Source organism: Rosa chinensis, chromosome 4 (assembly GCF_002994745.2).
Source record: "Rosa chinensis cultivar Old Blush chromosome 4, RchiOBHm-V2, whole genome shotgun sequence".
Classification (NCBI taxonomy): Eukaryota; Viridiplantae; Streptophyta; class Magnoliopsida; order Rosales; family Rosaceae; genus Rosa; species Rosa chinensis.
Window position 1 is genome coordinate 65,882,429 of NC_037091.1, and position 8,811 is coordinate 65,891,239.

Here is an 8,811-nt window from a genome sequence, read left to right on the forward strand (position 1 = left end):
TTGCTTATGAATCTGCTCAAGGAGTTCTGTGGTCTGATAGTATCCCAGACTACATTCTTGACCTTGTGCAGCAAGAATTACTCCATTCTAATCTTAATGAAATCATTGCTTCTTCCTCAAAAAAAAAAAAAAAAAAAAAAAGGAGAGGATCAGTGAAAATAGTGATATATTTGAGTGGGAGCTTTGTCCAGATTGTTGAAAATGTGTATAAATATAACTCCCACATTGAAAAAATATAACTTTGCTTATGGGTTTATAAGGATTTTGGTCACTTCATCTATTGCCAATTGGTTTTAGATGTGAACCCCAGATTACTTTATCATGGTATCAGAGCAGATTACCCACGTATTTGTTTTCTGCGATGGCCACATGTGCTCACCGTCACCCAATATAACGTGTATGGCTTGAGAAATCACCACACGTGCGGGCGCGTGTTGAGAATGTGTATAAATATAACTCCCACATTAAAAAAACGAAAAATATAACTTTGCTAATTGATTTTGGATGTAAACTCTACGTGCATGCATTAGTATAATTATATATGATACCACTCTTAATGCATTTTCATGTGCAAGCAATAATCCCATGGCTCTAGGTGGGAATTTAGTAATCCGCACCCTTGAGATCTCCTTCTCAAATACGTTTTTGTTCAACAAAATTGCCTAATTTTTTCTATAATCATGTGTATCATTGGTACCAAAGAAAGAAAGAAAAATGAGTTAATGGGTGTTAAAGAGAATTAAGTTTTTGTACCAAAGAGAGAAAGAAAAATGAATTAAAGAGTGTTCGAAGAATAACCCCTTTTATATTATGGTGATCAATCAAATGATCTTATATACAACTAAAGGACTAAAATATTCTCGATACTTTCTCAAAATTTCCGTTTTTTACGAGCACCGATATTAATTTTAACATATTTTCGATATTTTATTTTTGGATTAATTCCGGTTTACCTACCTGAACTTATGGTCATTCTTCATGTTAGTCCCTAAACTTTCAATTTCATCAAGAATACCCCTAGACTCCTAATTTTCATCAACCGTGTCCAATTCTTGAAACTCCATCCAAAATTTCCGTCAACTGATGATGTGGCAGGAGACAAAAGGGCTAAAATGGTCAATTTACATTTCATCTTCTTTTTTTATTTTTTTATTTTTTTTTATCTGAAGGGAATCGTTTTCATTTTCTTTTTGATATCTTCGACATAAGGACCAAGCTCCACATCTTCTTCTTTGTCTCCGACACCAAGGATCTCCAGATCATGAACCTCACTCTTACGGTTCTCTATCACCGTGAGGTGAATCGCCTCCATCAGATCTTCAAAACCCTAGGGATCGAGTACAACGAGAAGGTCCTCCCTTCGGCAACCACAGGAAGGCCTCACGGCGATCTGCTTGTGAAGCCGGCGTCAGAGTTGCGGTGGCGGAAGTGCTCGAGCGGCTTTGATGGTGGCAGTGAGTTCATGGACGACTTGGGTCGCCGATATTTGAATTTCGTTGGTTGGCATTTTCTTTTTCTATTTTGTTGCTGGGTTCAAGAACATAAATATCTAGAATTGATGGATTCAATTGTTACAATCTGGATTCAATTGCTGGGTTTTCTTCTAGCTAGATGGCTTTAATTATCTGTGAATTTTTGGTGTTGTGGTTTCCAATTTGGTAGTGGAGATGAGAGATTGAGGAAAACATATGGGTTTAGAAACCTGTTGCAATTCTGAATTTAAGAATCTGTCGAAGAAAAATACATGCTTTGGAGAGATAGGCTTGAGATAAGGCCATGGGATTAGATAGATTGACCGTAATATATAACTTAGAGAGGCTGCCAAATCTAGCACCATTCAATTTCCGATTCGATCAGTGCGAGATGCGGAGCTGTCCGTACACTAGGTCTGGGCAAGCTAAACTTGGCCGGAAAATCGTACCTGGAAGCCGTCAGAGTCATTTTGCTTCAGATCGAAGGGACTGGTCGAGGTTCATTTTCCAGGTATATAACTATATACGCCTTTGTTTAACTCGATTTGTTTATTTCTAGGATCAAATTCACAACCTTTAATCTGAAATCTCTGTTTCCGTTGGTAGAATGAGGAATTGAAATCATGTCTATAAGCTGGATATAGAAAATTGGTGGGGAAGGGGATAGAGAAGTGCGCAGTGGTCGATTGAATTTTGAATTGAAGACTGAAGGACTGGGTTTTGGAGTGCGAGAGATTGAGACTCTCAGTCTGAGAGAGAGTTAGATCACAGACTGCTGAAAAAAAAAAAAAAAAAAAAAAAAAAAAAAAAAAAAAAAAAAAAAAACTGAACAAGACTTGATATTGTGGCTCAGAGTCTCAAAATCTTGGAGGAGATGTTGTGTTCATATAGAAGAAAGAATTTGTCAAGAAATCGTGATTATGTATGAATACAAGACTTGATATCGTGGAAGATATTATTCCTATAAGTCTTTATTTTCATTTTAAAAACATTGGCTTTTTTAATTATCGTTTTTAATTATTATTTATTTATAATTATAATCAGGGTTATTATCGAAATTTCGCCCTTCTGTCTCCTGCCACGTCATCAGTTGACTGAAATTTTGGATGGGGTTTGAAAAATTGGATACGGCTGATGAAAATTGGGAGTCTAGGGGTGTTCTTGATGAAATTGAAAGTTTAGGGACTAACATGAAGAATGACCATAAATTCAGGTAGGTAAACCGGAATTAATCCTTTATTTTTAGTATATATATATTTTTAGCTAATCATACAACTTTTATCCAAATTTTGGTAAAATTTCCATCACATTTGATATTTCCTTCAAATTTTTTTTTTTTAAACTATCGATATTTCCATAATTTTCGATATTTTGATCTATCATGGAGTCTTCCAACCACTCAACTTTATGCGTACCATGTAGAAAGTTGTAAGAGAGACGCAAACTTAGATGTGATGGATGACGCTTTCAAAAATGGATCACTTACATAATCCAAAATGTGGATCTTGTATGGAGATATCTCGAAAATGGAGAACATATATAAGCAATATTCCAGAGTTGGCGCTAACCATCGTCCCAAGTAGTATTGCAAGTGATAAAAGCAGTATTCCGGTGCTAGGTTTAGGAACAGCTGCATATCCTTTTGTTGCCTCTGAAGCAGCGAAAGAAGCCATTCTCACTGCAATCCAAGTCGGCTACAGACATTTTGATACCGCTGCTGTTTACCAGACGGAGCAACTTCTTGGTGAAGCCATTGCCGAAGCTCTTTCACTTGAGCTCGTCAAATCCCGGGATGAGCTTTTTTTACTTCCAAGCTTTGGTGCACGGATGCACACCATCACCTTGTCCTGCCTGCCATTCATAAAACACTCAAGTGCGTATACTCATTCATTTGATTTGACACACACACACACACAAGAGCCTTGTTATATGTGCAAAACTCACCTTTCTGGGATCTATATATTGATTTATCTTTAACGGACAAGAATCCACGTTAATATATTTGAAATGTGCACATTTCCTAGCCATACTCAGTCGACCATCCAATCATAGACTTTGACAATCGAAATCGTTCATTTTTTTGGTTAACCCTTATGCGTAATAAAGATCATTCGTGCCAAAAAATCTGAGAAATATTGGGCGTGGTGTTTGTACTTTGATGACAATATTAATAGTAATCAAATAGCTAAATTAACGATTTCAAATCTGGCGACTACCTTAGAAGAGAAAAGTAAAAGTCGAAGTCTCCAATTATTGGTAGACTTCTGCAGTTATTGAATCTGCAAATGTTCACATTAATTAGGGCCGGGGGATCTTTTGATTTAGTATATGCTAGCTATACCCCTGCAGGAATCTAGGATTTGGAATACCTAGATTTGTATCTCATTCATTGGCCTGTGAGTTTTGAGCCGGGAAGCTATGACATGCCTGTTAAGAAAGAGGATCTTCTTCCTATGGACTTCAAGTCTGTGTGGGAAGCAATGGAAGAGTGCCAGAAGCTAGGCCTCACCAAGGCAATAGGAGTCAGCAATTTCTCATGCAAAAAGATAGAAATCTTGCTTTCCACTGCAATAATCCCTCCTGCTGTCAACCAAGTAATGAAGTAGTTAATAAAGGTTTGGTTTATTCTTTAGTTAATTAAATAATTGCATGAATGCTTAATTTGGTTACATTAATTTGGAATTAATTAAGGTGGAGATGAACCCGCTATGGCAGCAGAAAAAGCTGAAAGAGTTTTGTGAAAGAAAAGGTATAATCATCACTGCCTACTCTCCGTTGGGGGCAAAAGCGACACCGTGGGGAACAAATGGAGTTATGGAATGTGAGACTCTCAAACAAATTGCTGAAACAAAAAGGAAAACTCTTGCTCAGGTTAAGTGTTTACATGCTAAATTTCTGATTTCTATCCTTAAAGATGTACGTACGTTTATTCAGATGCAGATCTCTCATTTCTATTTATTCCCTCGTTTTAATCAAAACTGTGGCTAAAATTTTTGCGTGTGGATCATGATCAGGTTTGTCTGAGATGGGCATATGAGCAAGGGGTGAGTGTGGTGGTGAAGAGCTTTAACAAGGAGAGGATTAAGGAAAATATGGACATATTTGAATGGGAGTTGCAGCCTGAGGAAGTTGACAAGATCAATCAAATTCCACAAAAGAGAGCATGCCAAGCATCCGACTTCGTTTCAGATAATGGCCCTTTCAAGTCTCTTGAAGAGTTTTGGGATGGAGAGATTTAAGTAATTATAGTACCAATCAATCAGGTCAGTCGATGATCGAGATTTACTAATCAATGCGATGTCGTCATTTGCTTTTGGCTAATCAGATAAACTTTTGTTCAATAATGCTCGAAGCAATATTTTGATTTTTTCTTTTTTTTTGTTGGACCGGCCAACCGATGCGAATGATCGATTATGCATGTAATAGTTGTCATTTTATTATCACGCCGGTTGCCCTTCAGGTTGGATGTATTTTTATAGAAAGAGATAAGATGGCACAAACATAATCAAAGGTAGTTTTGTTGAAAAGGTACATGCATGATTGCATGTGTATTTAGCTTTAGCTAGAAGTGTCCAACTACTCATTCAATTTGATGGTCCTATGCAGCAAGAATTGACATATGTAAAACGATATTAATTATGGTTTGGTTTATACAAAAAAAAAAAAAAAAATCTATTTTGGTGAATCTAACTCAACTTTAATGGCTCTGTTGTACTACTGCTTCTGATTTAAAAGGTTAAGATTACAATATAACTTCTTTTTCCTTTTCTAACGACAGAAAGAAAGAGAGACCATCAAACTCATTCCAAAAAACGTTAGGTTCAAATTAGGTTCTCTCCTAATTGATTAACAAGACTGTACGTACTTAATTGAAACTTCAAAGTGATTTTTTTTTTTTATGACAACTTCAAAGTGGGTTTGAAAATTAAGTTCTCTAGGAAATCAATCGATCCCATGAAACAAATACATGAATATAGACCAGTATTCATATGAATTATGATTGATTTTGACGATCCTATGCATCAAGACGTGTTAGAATATTCCAGACCTAGCTAACTGCAAGAGGCTGCGACACGCGGTTATATATCCTAGGACTTGACCGTGCAACCATGGGAATTAGTTTTACGATTTGACCACGGAAACATCACATCCCTTCGATCCGCACGTGACAAATAATTAGATTCAAGAGCCCATATTAACGCGTGAGGTAAACTTTGTGCAACTGCAACATCCTTAGCACTTAGCAGATGCCAGATTGTCGATCTCTTTCAATTATTTTTTTATTACATTGACAAAATCATATTATAACTATTTTTTCGTAAGTTGAATTTTCAACCACCCACTTATGAACGAGAGATTAATATAAATGGTATTGGTGCCTCCCTTTTATTTTTTATTTTTTTTGATAAGCAGTTTGTCAAATTGTTGAAGGCGACTGGGAGTTCCCCTCCACGACTACTGACTAATTGACTATAGGGTTTTCCCTCAATTAATGAAGAAGCGAACCATTGGCAATCTACCGGTCAAAATTATACACGTGTCCATTACCGGTGGCAGGAGGTTTCTGCTTCCAACAGAAATGATGTTAAATAGATACATTTTTTCTTTTCACTCGAAAAAAATAAATGACGTTTAGTTGACCAAAAGTAAGACGAGAATGATATTTACTAATTATTTAAGTGGAAATTAACAACAAAATCAATGGTGGGTGGCCTTCCTTTGTCTCTTCTATACAAGTTCTAGAATCAGATAAGTAATAGTTACTAATTATTAATATATATATTGGATGAGCCAGCCTCAATGCCTGGGCAACTAGTAGGTCGTATCGGTTTGTAGACTTGTTCTTGTCAAACCAGAAACCCACAATCTGGGAAAAATGTCTCTCATTATTTTACACATTGCCTCACAACATGTATCTGTCAACATAAAGTGATCATCAAATGTGTTTGAGTTAATTAACCGCAAGTCCACAACTCCTGAATGTATACGTACTATTCGGATTGTTTGACGGTATCATTCAAAAATAGTACGGCCAACACCGTTCTAACAACACCCGTTCAAATGGTCAGGCCGAAAAGAGGGTTACATATCTACATGGAAGAGAAGGGGAGATCGTTGGAGATGGGTAATTTGGTCAGCAAAGTAGGCCAACTTCATCGATCCGTGTCGGGTCGTCTCCGGTGGTGTCAAGAAGCTGGACTCTTAAATACAAGATAGCTAGCTAGTAACTACTACTTCCAATGGGATGGAATACACAGCTATCGCTGACATGAAAACCCCAACACGTTTTACCCGGTCTCTTTTTAAAACTATGAATATTAGGGCTTGCTTGTTTTATCTAGCTAGCTAGTCAATTGATTGTTGTTGATAGCTATTTCTATGATCACGACCGTTCAGTTTCAAACTTTATCTGCAGCCCGTCAGCCGACTTTAATTGATTTCCCCGATTGATCTTTTTCCATGTCGCTAGCTATGACTATCTAACTGATCAGTGTCCAAATTAAAGTCTGAAACAATTAAGACATAAGAAGATTCACAACGAATTTCTAGTTTGGCTCACAGTGTTTGTCTGACCTTAATCTACATTTTGTTCGACCCTAGACCTGAAAGTTCATGTAGCGGAGAGGATTGAATGGCTAAGATTGCATATTAACTGTCGGGTCACTTGCACCGTCGGTGCGTAGAATAATTTTCGCTCATATATTCCATCCCATGTGTCAAGCTCCTCCTAAAGTCTCACAGGTTCAAGTACAATTGCGAATTAAATTCGAGTCTTTGTTGCTAGAAATCCTACCCAGATATTCACCCCGCAATTATGTTTTGAATCAAATGAGGTCATTGACCACGTAGCCTAAGCTTCCAACTGATCAATAAGTGATCGAAAGTCTTCGTAATGAATTCGATTCATTATTTTTGGCTTGACTTAGTCACTTTAGCCCCTCCCGTCTTAAGAAGAAATCAATTTCTAATTTTCTATTATCGAGAATGAATAGTTTATCCTAATTTTTAGCATCTAGATGGTCAAAATGTACCACTTTATCATCTTGACACAATCCATTAATAGGGCTGCACACGGATTGGGTTGGATCGGTTTTGACTCTAAACTGCCTCTATACTAAAGTGAGTGGTTTAAGCATTTTGGACAACCGGTCATTAAAAAAAAAAAACTTAACCCAATCCAATCCAATCCAATTAAAGATGGTTTGGTTCGGTTCGGTCGGTTAGGCGGTTTTAACCTATATTATATTAACATGCTATTTATGGAAAAAAAATCTAGTAAAATTCAATCTAAAGAATAAAAATTATATTAAATAAGCATAATCTAAATTTAAAATACAATAATCAAATCCAAAACTAATATTCAAAAACCAAAATCTAGAATAGATTCAAAATGATTGAATTATTTGATGGCTTAGCTATAAATACTAGCTTAATATGGTAGTATTATAGGTTAGAGAATGAGAGATTGAGATATGTGATATGAGAGGATCAAATAAATCGTAGCGATATGGTAGTATATCATTTGAGAGTTATAATTGAATATTTAGAACTTCCTTAAAACGACTGGACAAATGAATATATATATATATATATATAACATTTTTTCTTATTATATTTCAAACATACCGGTCGGTTCAGGTTCTGCGGTTTAAGCAAAAGAGAAACCAAACCAACCCAATTCATAAATGGTTTGGTTCGGTATTGAACCGGCTTTCAATTTTTGAAGTTAAAAAACCTTAACCAAACCATATTTACCAGTCGGTTTTGACTAGTTTGGCCGGTTTGTACCGTGTTTTGCACACCCCTACAATCCAAAGCGATAATGAGTTTTCACACCTTTTTTTTAGCTTTTTAGTTTTAGATTTTATTTATTTATTTTCACGCTTACTTTGGTAAATGATAAATGCAATTATGTGGAGATAATTCACTTAATTTTTTGGGTCATTGACCCAAAGTATCAAAATGAGCAAAAAATATCTCACTTACCTTAGCAATAGATTTTTGTTCCCACATACACAATTTAACAGCAAATGACCATTTTGCTCTCAACCCAATTAATGAATTATAGCCACACACACACACACACACTCTCTCTCTCTCTCTCTCTCTCTCTCTCTCTCTCTCTCTCTCACACACACACACACACACACACACACACACACATATTTGCAGGAGTGTTGGTGCAAGCATTGAGGCACCAGCGAGCCAATTTACACTCCCTCGACGACAACGAATCGGACCTCAACTTCCGCTTATGAGGAGCCAAATCACCGCTAGATTCGACTACCTCCTCGACACTCCTCTCTAAGACCAGACTGGGATTCATCTGCGACAACGA

At 36.6% G+C, this 8,811-nt stretch overlaps 1 pseudogene; it reads left to right on the top strand.

Moving 5' to 3' along the window:
* The first annotated feature begins 2,906 nt into the window (after nucleotides 1-2,906).
* On the top strand, nucleotides 2,907-5,033 carry LOC112199790 (annotated as a pseudogene).
* Nucleotides 5,034-8,811: the final 3,778 nt, after the last annotated feature.